At 33.0% G+C, this 14,194-nt stretch overlaps 1 long non-coding RNA gene across 1 annotated transcript in view; it reads right to left on the bottom strand.

The window, feature by feature from the left end:
• Nucleotides 1-1,895: 1,895 nt before the first annotated feature.
• The window catches only part of LOC111370713, a 17,147-nt gene continuing 4,848 nt past the window's right edge, over nt 1,896-14,194 (bottom strand). Inside the window, exons 2-4 of the long non-coding RNA XR_002698483.1 lie at nt 7,911-7,966; nt 2,717-2,772; nt 1,896-2,549 (exon numbers count right to left, since the gene is read on the bottom strand). This is a non-coding gene — a long non-coding RNA (uncharacterized LOC111370713). The remainder of the gene's footprint in view (nt 2,550-2,716; nt 2,773-7,910; nt 7,967-14,194) is intronic.

Here is a 14,194-nt window from a genome sequence, read left to right as displayed (position 1 = left end):
TCATCAAAATACATTTTTCAACAGTGATTTGACACCATTTCAACCACATATTTTTCTATAAAAATAATATTACACGCAAATTCAAAACTATTCTTTATTTTTTAACCACATATTTTCCATCACAACAATATTTCAAAATGCAATTTTTTAAGAAAAATTGGGCTCAAACAACCCCCCTAATGTAATGATATTTTAATTTTATATTAAATCTGAAATTGAATATAAACCTGAAATTTTTAAAAAAAAATTATTAATTTTGAAATTTAAAACTTATTAATATGTATGTTACAACAATATCTTGTCATACTACCCACAACTAGTACATTTAAAAGATAAGTTACACTCATCAATTAAGATTTTCAACTTTCTACTAAAATTGAAAATCAAAAATCAAAACTGAAATTTTGAGAAGGTTTTAATTTTGAAAGACTTCAACTTCCTTTACACGTTACACATGGGACGTAAATAAAATCATGCAGATTAGTTATGAAATTATACTCTTTTAAAATATTAATTCAGCACATTTTTCACAAATTATAGATATTCTTCCATCTAATGTTATTTATCATCCCTTACATCCAAACAAGGTTGAGAAAAAATTCCAATTTGTTTCACCATAGGTTTAAATTTCAGTCAATCACATATTCTTTCACTAGATATCCAAAGGTCAAGAAAAAGACAGAAATAATGCACAACTCGTTCTAGGACCAATCAGAAAATATTTCCAGAAATAGAAACATGAGGCAAAAGCAAAAAAAGGCACCACACAGAGGAGAGAGCCGGGCGAAAATTCCGGTACCATCTCTCCTCGAAACCAAAATAAATATTTCATTAAGTTTTTGACCTGTCATGTGAGCGCACCCGTCATGGCAAATGTCAACGAGACAAACCTAACTGCCATTCTTTTTCTTACATATCGTCTCCCTTTGCTTCATTTTTTCCACAATACTTGTATCTTGTTTTCCAAATGAGCATAAAACGAATTGTAAATACAGAGCTATTTAACAATTTAGAACATTGTGTCCATGTAGACAGATAATTTTTATCCTTTTACGTGCATCATCAAACATCCTCATATCATTTCGGCCAGGAGCATCGACATGAATTGGTGCCCCTATTTGTGGCTAGAAAGCAAAATATATACCATAAAGAGAGCGTGAGCTGCAACGACTTGTCAGCAGAAATCCATTTCTTAACCTTTACACCGTTGTTGAAGATAATGACCACAATATTGTAAGGATAGATATTAGAATATAATACATGTATGCTACATCACATCTCACGTGTTTACACAAAATAACAAGTATCCAAAAATAGTAAACATTTTAAAGATTATGCATATCTCTCTAAACACATAATCACCAACACGACTTTAGATTGTTGAAAAAATTGGGTGATTTGTGTTTAGATACTTACTAATTAACATAATCAATTTATATAGCACAATAAAATAATTCAACAATTATATGAGTATATGAGAAGAAGAGTAATCACGTCGTAAATGTTGTCCTAAAGTCGTGTTGCCTTCCTTTCGTGCGAATATTTTTGACACTACATGACGCCAAGATGAAACCCATGACTTACATGCGTGTTTTCCTTCTATGGATACGATCATAGGGAGATAAACGAACGAACCATTTTCAAGTTGCCAAAACTATAGAAAATAATATATAAGTATAGAAAGTATTGTTATGAAATTATCTTTTCCATGTGATGTTTAACTACATGAAAATCACTCCCTTTTATAGGGAGAAATTCAATCCCCATATTCATGAAAATAAATCTTATTTAAATATAAGTTACAATCTAAATTTTGAGTTTCAAATTTGTACTAAAATTTAAATTGAAAACTGAAATTCAAATTACTTTTAATTTTGAAATTTAAAACTTATTAAAACTTAAAGTTACAACACTTTGTATGGAAAGATGACGAATGCAAAGAGTGTTTGACTCGTGCAAGATGTATGTATATGGTTTGAGATTACCAAAGTTCTCATAGTTACTCATTTAATTCTTGCCAGAAAACATGACATTTGCAACCAATGAAGCAGGACGCTTGTCCATTACAATTACCTCCAGCCAAATGGCAGAAATAACTATGATGTCCTCGAAAATGACTTGCTCATTTGAAGAAATGCCCATTATAAAAGACCCACAAGACACACAGCATATCATTATCAGCCAAAATTTATGAAACCTCACCATTTAACCTTTGATTTTCAGAATACATGCACCAGATATGTTGGCCATCATAAACTTCGTCTTACTATTGCTTGTAATTTTGTCTGCTATTTTTCTTTCCTACAGAAACTTCGATGGAAAAAGAAAGAAAAGATTACTGCATATAAACTTGCCACTTTTTGGTATGATGCCATTGCTAATTTTCAATATTCACAGAATTCACGACTATATCACCGAGCTTCTTGAGAGCTCCACCACTGTTTGGTTTAAAGGCCCACGGTTTGGCAACATGGACATGTTGGTGACTTGTGATCCAGCTAATGTTCGTTACGTATTGAGCAAAAACTTTCAAAAATTCACAAAAGGTCCTGAATTTAAGTAGATATTAGATAGTTTAGGAAATGGGATATGTTGGAAAAATACACTGATAATTGTAAATATTATACTCACAATAAACATATCGTTTATTTGCATGAAATCGAAACGTATTCCAACTTACTGAAATTGGATTTAATAAGGAAAAATGAGAATTTACCGATTCCAAAGAATATGAATGTGGAACCTTCTCTTTCGATTCTTGAACGATTAAACCTTGCAATATAAATAAATAAATTAGATTAATCATTTTCTGAAATCAAATCATAATAAAAGGAAATCAGAAAATGAAGATGAAGATGCAAGTGATGAATTTTTGGTCGAGGTAAGTGTTGAACACTTTGTCCTTAAGATGAATTTGCCTCGCATCGCTGCAACGGTTTTCCGGCAATCATCTCCCAAGATACAACAATCACGTCGAGCCATAGGAGCACTCCAAATGACTTCGACCAACGAACTCGAATGAAATTCCCTCTCTACCATTACTATGACCGTGACTTTGATGCAAATATTTTATGCAAAACCAAAATGTAAATTGGAATGAAATGATATGGTATCTATGACTTTATTTGAATGAATAAAATTCAAACACATGGGGTCTATATATATAGCAATTGGAAAGGTGTGTCAAAAGACACAACTATACCAAGAAACACATCTCTTGGAATTCATAATTATTGAATATTAATCATACCCATACCAAGAGTCATGATCTTTCATACGAAAAGTCACATTTTTCCTCCATATATTTCTAGAATATTCCACAATATTCTATATGATTTTTTCAGTAATTTTCAGTATTTAAGCGGTTTACATTTGGCTTAATTTCTCATTCACCAAATAACGAATTCTACTTAAATAATCATTTAAAATTGGTCACAACCAATTTCCGAAAAAAATTCCAACAATCCCCCACATGAATGAAAATTAATGCAAATGTCTATGCAGACACTGGTAGAGAGAGCGGAAAAACACTACATCAGGTGAGGTAGCTTCTGGCTTTGAAACACTCTTAGTGAAATACCATCGGATTTACTAGCTAATTGGTGAACGTGATGTTCTTGAACCATCAGCTGTTGGTGTAAACCAAGACAACAGTACTCACACAATGTCTCCCATAAACTGTTCATGGTTCTCATAACTTGGTTCATTTTAGCCCTGAACACATCTTGGTTCTGAAAGTGTTTAGAGAATTCAAGCCTTAAATAATTCTCATTGAAGCGGCCCCCTTCACACTTACATAGGTGATCTCCTATTAAGAGTATTCTGCCTTACTCTACTTGATTTAATCAAGATATATGAATCTTTAAAAGTTTACCTTAACCTCCAACCACTCTGCAGAAAGAACTTTGGTATCATAGGAATGAGTTAGAAAATTAGTTTCCTAAGTGCTTCATGAAATCCTCATAACTTAGTTGTCTTTTTGAACCAAGATCTTGAGATCTCCAGTCAACAGGTAGGGTTACCATCATAAGGACTCTTACTCAATAGGCTTAATCTCGTTCCCTTCGATATGCAGTATACTTGATCTCTTGGTAAACATATATAAATGGATCCACAAGTTTACACAAATGAGATCAACTGCTTATGGTATTATGCCTACGACTTACACATCTAGACTGACCATTACATGTGGCTTAGTATCTTTTCAAATTTAGCTAGCCAACGATCTAATCATTTGATTGATATACATTGTCACCACCAAGAAATCATCTCATGAAGCTACATGCTTCTTATTAGCTTTATCAATTCCAAATAATGTTGGAGGACTTCTATCAAATCCTTACACTAGTCTATCATATTTAATAGTGGATTTCGTACATGGGTCTTCAATCTCGTCATTAAAGCATTACAATGCATTTGAACTTTATGAATATTCTTAAATATTTCAATTGTTCTTCTATCTCCAAACAATCGTCATGATCGGCTTTCATCCCATTTCATCCACTTTAAGGCTTTCATCCCTTTTCATCCATAGACTTAGTGTATACCATCGCATCACAATATCTTTCTAATACTGCAGGATATCTTGTGAAATATAATCCATAGGTCATGGTATATTTTAGATACCGAAGGACCCATGTCATTGCCAACCAATAATCATGGCCTGGATTACTCGTGAATCTTCAAGTTTATTTACAGTAAAAACATTATCCGATCGAGTGCATTTCGTAATATACAATAGATTGCTAATTGCTTGTGAATATATCAGTTGTGACACGCTTTCATCCTTATTTGGACCAAGTGTAGAGATAACCTCATATATATCCGATTTGTGCATGAGGAACGATATACACTACTATTATTGGCGTATCCAATAAATATACAATCAATCGTTTTGTGACCAATCTTTATTTGTTTGGACTTAAGAACCTCGACATTTGCCAAACACCCCCACACTTTTAAATGTTGGTAGGAAGGAGGATGATATTTCCATAACTCATATGGTGCCTCTTCCATTTTCTTGAGAGATACAGAAAAGTGTAACTTTAAACTAAGTTACCCCCACAATTCTTAAATTAGGGTTATATATCCAAGTAGTAGCGTTGTACCCACACGAGTTGAACTTTCCACATAAGTTCTCAAGCATTTATGATAACCCTCACATTTTTGGATTATTTTTGAACTTAGAGTTTATCAACTCTTTCATAGTTTAATTCATTTATCACTTAAATAATATCCGTATCGGATGCTTGGTAAAAGTCTAAATACTTTCAAAATAGTGGTCATTGCTTCACATGAATAAAAAACCATTTTCCATTCGAAATTGTACTTCAATGAACCATATTAATTTGATCGTCCAAATTAAATTGAGGTCATCTTTAAGGTCGTCATAAATCAACTTAATTGTTTCCACTATTGAAGTCAAATTCAACAATGAAGAAGAATAAGCATCTTCAACAATGTGAAACTTTCACATTTGTGACATTTCACAAATAATATTATTCACATCAAATAATAAGGTACATTTCACATTATTCACCATATTCACATTTGAAAGAATAAATCAACCATGGATTGACTAGTTGTGCTTTCAAAGTCGCAACCTTACAAAAGGACATACCTCTTGAAATTAATCCTAAAATATTTCATAATATTCTTCACAATTTTTGCATAACATAGTTTTTATCCTTTACAAATGAATGTCATTTGTCAATCATTATTTTTATGAATATCTAGCACCACTGCCAACTATAGACACAATTTGTGCTCTATAAACTATTTTCATATTCCAATAATTGGGCAAGCAATTTTCACTTTAAAATAATTAGGACAAAACCACATTTTGTCGTACTCTTATGCAACTATAATTTTGCATAAGTCATCTCATTTAATTTCATAAAATTAATTGAGGCTATCATCATTAATCAAGGTTTGTATAATTTTCAAACCAAAATCCATGGACATATATCGGATTTACAACTTCATACCATATATGTCACTTACCGGATTGACGCATACCGTATATGGAAGCTTACCAACTTACCGTATTTGGCAGCCTACCGTATGTGACAGCTTACCGTATTTGGCAGCTTACATACTTACCGTATTTAGCAGCTTACTGTAAATGGAAGCCTAGAGATGGCAAAAAGGCTAGAGCTCTCGGGCCGCCCATGGCTTGACCCGCAAAAAGCTCGAGCTGGCTCGGCTCGAGGCTCGGTCAAATCGAGCCCCATCTTGGGTTGTCGGTCCGAGCTCACCGTCGGCCCGTATGGCTTGCAGGCCAGCTCGCAAAAAAAATCCTCTCAAAAGTCAGCAAGTTGCTGCCTTTGTTACAAAGGCAGTCAGCTGCCTTTTAAGAGGAAAAAAGGGGAAAAAACGAGTCGGCTCGAAGCTTGGGCCAAGCCTTGATTTTTTGGCCGAGCTTTTGCTCGGCTTGGCTCAGGCCAAAAAAAGCTCGTTTTCAAAAAGCTCGAGTTGAGCCAAAGCCTTGATCTTTGGCTCATGAGCCGGCTCGGCTCGGCTCGTTGCCATCCTTATGGAAGCCTACCGTATTTGGCAGCTATAAAATGAACACACATAATTTTCCATACTCACGGAACATCAAAAGACTATTATCCACATCACAAATCTGGATTTGAATGTTTCACAGTAGCACTAGAAAAATTAGGCAACATCCTAATGCAAAAGTGGCCTCGTGATACATACCCACATGTAAGACAGATTTTAATTCTCTTACTCGTAAATCACTAATTATTTGAATCTCTCATCAGTGGACTTCCTTTGCAAATTATATATATTAAGCAATAATCATCACATGCATAAGGATAAACTACACATGGAAAGATGAAGGAAACTGAAGACGGATTTGAACAGTCATCATGACCAACTTAAATGTTCTCGTTTCACTTTTGAAACTTCCACCAATTAACTGAAAATGAAAACTGAATTCTTTATTATGAATTGACACGATCAATATCAATAAATATGGTCTTGGTAATTTCCAATAGCAAATTCATTAGAAATGGATTTAAAGCAGAAACATTTGTTATGGATTTTTAGTTCTCTTCTTCATTCCACGCACAGGTTTATTGTCTTTTGAACAACATATATCCAACATTTTTTAAACCCAATTTCAAATCTAAATTATTTTGCATGCAATTATTCCAACCATGCAAAGACTTATGCAAATATACGATTGACACATGGAGTGTAATTAGGAACAGACGGTAGCCATGCATTTTATTTACATCTTTCCATAGACTTCCAATGCAATAATTTATTTTCCATCATATTATAAATAAATGGACGGCATACTACAATAGTCGGTAGTTACAACATGATTAAGTTCACAACTTAATGATTTTTCCGGAACTCAACAGGTATCGGTTCACATGCGAAATTAGAATTGGAGGAGACAACCCGTAAGATGCATTATAATAAACTGTTTTCATCCCAAATAAATTTCATTTATTTGAATACGTAACTTATCAAATTCCCGAACGTAAAACAAAAGAATGTGCACTCAAAGACTTATGGATATAATATTTAGTTTTGCACAAGGCCCAATCAAAATTCCTCATGCACAAAACACTCATTGAGTTAAACGTCCCAGCACATTGTTCAGAGATATAACCGACCAGCTGGTCCAAATTACAACAGTTTAAAATGATGCCATGCATAGTACTAGTCGAACATGCATAAATTCTAATACGTGATACGGATATATATATTTTAATTTCTAACAGAATATTTTATGCACAACAACACAAAATTCATCTTAAGATTGTTGAAAAAATACACCGATAATTGTGCATATTATATTCACAATAAACATATCGTTTATTTGCATGAAATCAAAACGTATTCCAACTTACTGAAATTGGATTTAATAAGGAAAAATGAGAATTTACCGATTCCGAAGAATATGAATGTGGAACTTTCTCTTTTGATTCTTGAACGATCGAACCTTGCAATATAAATATATAAATTAGATTAATCATAATAAAAGGAAATCAGAAAATGAGGATGAAGATGCAAGTGATGAATTTTTGGTCGAGGTGAGTATTGGACACTTAGTCCTTAAGATGAATTTGCCTCGCATCAGTGCTAACGATTTTTCGACAATCATCTCCCAAGATACAACGATGAAGTCGAGCCATAGGAGCACTTCAAATGACTTCGACCAGCGAACTCGAACGAAATTTTCTCTCTACCATGACCATGACCGTGACTTTGATGCAACTATTTTATGCAAAACCAAAGTGTAAATTGGAATGAAATGATATGATATCTATGACTTTTCTTGAATAAATAAAATTCAAACACATGGGGTCTATATATTTAGCAGTTGAAAGGTGTGTCAAAAGACACAACTATACCAAGAAACACATCTCTTGGAATTCATAATTATTGGGTATTAATTATACCCATACCAAGAGTCATGATCTTTCATACGAAAAATCACATTTTTTCCTCCATATATTTCTAGAATATTCTACAATATTCTATACGATTTTTCCAATAATTTTCAGTATTAAGCGGTTTACATTTGGGGCCTGTTTGGGCCCGATTTTTTCATCCAAAAAATTGATTTTTTGACCGTTATTTCACTATTCCAGCCGTCATATTTGACTTCTTCTCTTACAGGTGGACCCCACTTTTCTTCTAATGGTCAAAAAATCAATTTTCAAAATCACTCCCAAACAGGTTCTTGACTTAATTTCTCATTTACCAAATAACGAATTTCACTTAAATACTCATTTAAAATTGGTCACAACCAATTTTCGAAAAAAATTCCAACAGGATATTCAACGCGAAATTAGAATCGTGGGAAAACTATAGGAGAACCATTATGTCATTAGTCAATCAACAGGGGTTTCAAAATTTTGTAGCTACAACTAGCCGAAACAAGGTGGAAGAAGGGCTCGTCCCAATTCTGGAGAATGCGGCAAAGGTGAGGAATGAAGTGGATATACAAGAATTATTTCAACGTTTTACCTTTGATTGCACTTGCATTTTGATTTTAAGCCATGATCCGGCTTCACTGCACAACGATTTGTCACATTTGTCATATAGGCATATTCTCCCAAAAACTTACTGGAAGCTTCAAAAATGGCTCCAAATTGACAAAGAGAAGAAGCTTAGTAAAGCGATGGACACCGTCAATCAATTTTTTATGCATTGCATCTCTCTAAAGCGCTTGAAAATTAATTGTGCAGACCAAACCACTCAACAAGAAAATGAGGATTTTGACTTGTTAACAAGTTTCATGAAAGCAGCAGGAGAAAAGAGTGATGCATCCGATAACATGCCTGAATATGTTGTAGATATTGGAGGGATGAAGAAGAATCAAAAAGAAAATTCACAAAAGTATGGCAACAATAGAAACAAAACCAAAAATTTGTAACAACAAATGTGAAGGTTTGAACGCGGGATCGCTGTCCTAAAGCATTATTTGCCACTTCTCCAGTGTTTATGATATGCTTAAGAGTATTCCGACAAATAGTTTGAAGGATTGTAACAAACCTTGTAAAGAATTTCACCAAAGCACAAAGTGAAATTCTTCCAAAACTTGAAAAACACGAAAATAGAATGAATATGAATGTAAATCAGATAGAATGAATATGAATGTAAATCAGGACTTGATTGTTTTTGGAACAAAGTATGGATAGTAAGATGTTTTCAATGTCTATAATGTATTTGTTTTCATAATTCATCACCTATTTATAGGCCTCAATCAATACATCACGAAAATTTGCCAAAATAAGATAAAAAGGGCAACTTTTAATTCAAAATGGCTTCCAAATTTCAAATTGAAAAATTAGCCAACTGCTATTTTTTAACACTATGCGTACACATAGTATAAACCTTGCCTGCGCATAGTAGAAGCAAATTTGATTCTGATTTTGCCAAAATACATCTTGTGTATGCACAAAATTAAGTCTGTGCATATGCATAGGCAAATAATCAAACTTTACATTTTTCAATTTTTTTTTATTCTACCAATTCCATAATTGAGCCTAACAATTTGGCCATTATTATTTCATTGATTTATCCTCCACTTGTTCAAAATCAATACGATCACATATTCAAAATGACGACACTTATGCATAAGGATTAGATATCTTTCGATTTGAATTTAACCATAGTGTAATTCAAACAAAGTAAAGTCGGAATCAGAGGTAGCATAGAAGCTTTGAACCAATTATTCCTTGTGATAATACCGGTAAGAACACGCACATAAGTATCACGTGTTCTCAAGTTCCTCAACTCGCTTAGCACTTTTATGGCCTTGCGCTCATCCTATTCAATGAACTTTTAAGAGTGAAACTCCAACTCTCTATTGAGGCGGCACCACCTTGAAGTTCATTTAGGTGAAGTTCTTCCAATATCTTTGTTACTTTTAAAGATACTTGTGTTTTAGCACTAAACTTCATTAAGAGTTTTAAGCTCAAACCTCACTTCAGTAACAACCACATTATTTAATTAGGATAGGGTCATTATGGATTTAAATAATGCTGCAACTATCCACATATCGAATGACTTGTTGTTACTGATTACGCTCAAAGATTAACGCGATGATTATAGTACAGTTTTGGGGTGTCGTATCCATAGGGAGATGGAAAATTATTTAAAGGATCAAAAGCTTAGGGTTTTTATCATGATTTGTGTGAAAACAATTTGTCGATTGGAATAATTGAAGTGAAAGTTTAATATCAATATATGAAATAGTGAAGCGCCGGAATTTCCTCGATTAAATTGGTTCAATCAATGTCAATTTTTGCACGAAAATGCTCAATTAAATGTTTTCATCCCAACACTTTAATTGGAAAATTCAACCTTCAAACCTATTCAATTCCACAATAATTCCCCAAACTTAGATTTCTTTCATAATATAATTCCACAATAATCCATTGAAATTAGATCCAAAAGCGATTATATACATCAAGTATATAATGATAAAGAATCACACCAATAGAAGATTTAAGATTGAAATTCAATAAGTACTTCAATTATTCAATGGAAAAAAACGTGATTGAATCCATGAAAATTTAATACAAATTAAACCAACCTCAAAACATGTTCATAAGAATAAGAAATCTAAATCTAGAACTGTTTAACAATGAAAGAACACATTTAAGCAAGAAAAGACATGAAAATTTCCAAATCTAACAGAGTTCCTTCATGGCTTCACCAATAAGTTTAGTTCTCCATGGATTTCTTGAGCCAAAAACCAAAGAAAAGTGATATATAATGAATGGTAGGCATTTTGGTCGAGATTAGGGTTTAAAAATGTGTGAAAAGCATGTTTCCATAAGTGGTTGAGTTGATCAAGGAAACAGAAATTTCAGCATCGAGGAATAACCATGCGACCACATGGTTATAAGTGTTGCGGTCACATGGTAGAAACATTTTGGCCTCTGGAATCTCCTGGAGGTGCTTGTGCGACTGCATGGCTTTATAACCATGCGGCCGCATGGTTATTGCCATTTTCTCCGTCGGAAAACTTTTAGTTTTTTAGTCATAACTTTCTCTCCTAATGTCCAATTAAGGTGATTCAAGTTGCGTTGAAAAGATAACACAAAGGACTAAAAATTTGACTCAGATATCATCTTCTAGATTGATCGTTTTCCATGTCAAAAATAGGTCCCAATATAAGGCTGAAAATCGATGCATAACTTTTTCTATTGAAAATTGATTTGTGAAGATGTTTTGGTCATATTTCACTTCTTTTGACTTCAGATTACACCCAATTGACTCCTAGATTTCTTGAATCATCATTCCATTGCCCGTCTCATTATGTATTATTTGCAACTTGGTCCTTAAACTTTCACTTTCTTTCATTTTGGTCCTTTTTTGCTCTTTTCTTCTAAATTTCAATTTTTCTACCAAGATGCTACCTGAATCAAAGTATAAGTATAATAAATTCATTTTGGTATCAAATAGTAACACGAATGCAATAATTAAGAGGGAAAAATTATGATATTTTGCACTCTTATCAGTTACCCTTTGAACCCGTGAATTACTTTTTGAGCAATGACGGGTAGAGTTGTCGTCATTGGTGGACCATTTTAATTAAGGAGTTTCAAATCCATCCTACTCGAAGTAGACACTACTAAATCTCTATTTAGAGGATTAGTCAAAGGATTCGCTAAATTCTCAATTGATCTTATATAACTTAGTGAAATTATTCCATTTTTGATTAATTTCCTTATGTAGTCATCTTTTAGACTCATATGTCTAGACTTTCCATTGTATGCTTTTGCTAATGTGACTTGACTATCACACATGATAGGTATTGAAGAAATATTCTTCGACCTCGAAAGTATTTCATAAAAGAGATCCTTAATCTACTCAGCCTCTTTCCCAGTATCTGATAGTGCTACAAATTTAGATTCCATGGTCGAGTGTGTTATGCATGTTTGTTTCTTTGATTTCCAAGAAACAGCACCCCCTTCTAGAGTAAACATCCAACTTGATATGGATTCAATTTCACCCGTGCTAGATATCCAACTAGTATCAGTAAATCCTTCTAATACCGCCGAAAATTATCATATTGTAGACCTAAGTTCTTGATTTTCTTTAAGTATCCAAGAACTCTCTTAATGGCTCTCCAATGATCATTACTTGGATTGCAAGAAAATCTACTAAGTTTACTAATTTCGTATGTTATATTTGGTCTTGTACATTGAACTGCATACATAAGACTTCAAATAGCACTAGCATATTCCAATTGAGCAATTTTCCTTCCATCATTTTTTACGAGTTTTGAACTTGGATTAATTGTGGTACTATATTCTTTAATGTTCAAGTGTTTGAATTTGTTTATCACATTCTCGATATAATGAAATTGACTTAGATGATAACCCCAACTAGTCTTTGTGATTTTGATACCCAAAATGGTATTAACATGTCCAAGATCCTTCATCTTGAATGTGGAAGATAAAAACCTCTTCGTTTCTTTTATACCATCCATGTGCTTACTTATAATCAAAATATTGTCAACATACAAGTATATAAATGTCACGTAATCATCACATACTTTAGAATATAAACATCTATCTACGCTATTATGTTTAAATCCGAATGATATTATTGTTAACTCAAACTTTTCATGCCATTTTTTCGGTACTTGCTTCAAACCATATAATGATTTTACTAGCTTGCATGCCTTATATTCATTTCCAAGTAAAACAAAACCTTCTAGTTGCTCCATATAAACCTCCTCATCGAGATCCCCATTTAAGAATGACACATTAACATCCATTTGATGAACATGAAAGTTATGTATTGAAGCCAATGCGGATAATATCTTAATTGATGTTATTCTAACTACTGATGCATAAGTATCAAAAAATAGTATATTCCTTCATTTTGTCGATAAAATTTAGCTACTAGTTTGGCCTTGAAGGTATTAAGAGAACCATCAACATTATACTTTCTCATAAATACCTATTTACATACAATAGGTTTGGATTCGAGTGGTAAATCGACAAGTTCTCATGTATTATTTGACATAATTGAATACATTTCATCTTTAATTACTTCTTTCCAAAAGACGCTATCACAAGAAGCCATAGCCTCTCTATAAGTCTTAGGAATGATTTTCACTTGTAGATCAAAAGAAATTGTTCTTACAACATTTTTCTCACTTCTCTCTACTAAGTGAAATGAAATAAATTGAGAGTCAATTTTATACGGCCATAAAGGCTTCTCAATTCAAGTTCTTTTTCTTCTTCAAGGTACTAGAGTCATTAACATCTTTAGAAGATGTTTCATCTTGCACTCCACTAGAACTTGAAATTTTCTTTAGTTTATTATCGGAAAATAGTGAAATCTGAAAGAACTCTACGTCATTGGATTCAATTATCACATTGGTCTCCAAATTTGATAATCTATATGATTTGATATTACTAGCATATCCAACAAAGCCACATTTAATGCCTCTTGGACCCAACTTGGTCGTGTTCGGGTTCGTGTTCTTACAATATGTAAGATACCCCTACACTTTGAAATATCCAATGTTATGTTTTCTTCTTTTCCACAATTCATAAGGAGAAATCTTTGTAAATTTTGAAGGAATCCCTTTTAGTATTTTACATACACTCAACAATGCTTCACCCCACAAACTGAATGACAACTTAGCAAAATTTAACATGACGTTTATCATTTCAACTAAAATTCTATTTTTTTT

Source organism: Olea europaea, chromosome 21 (genome assembly GCF_002742605.1).
Source record: "Olea europaea var. sylvestris chromosome 21, O_europaea_v1, whole genome shotgun sequence".
NCBI lineage: Eukaryota > Viridiplantae > Streptophyta > Magnoliopsida > Lamiales > Oleaceae > Olea > Olea europaea.
This window is presented reverse-complemented; position numbering and strand designations above follow the sequence as displayed.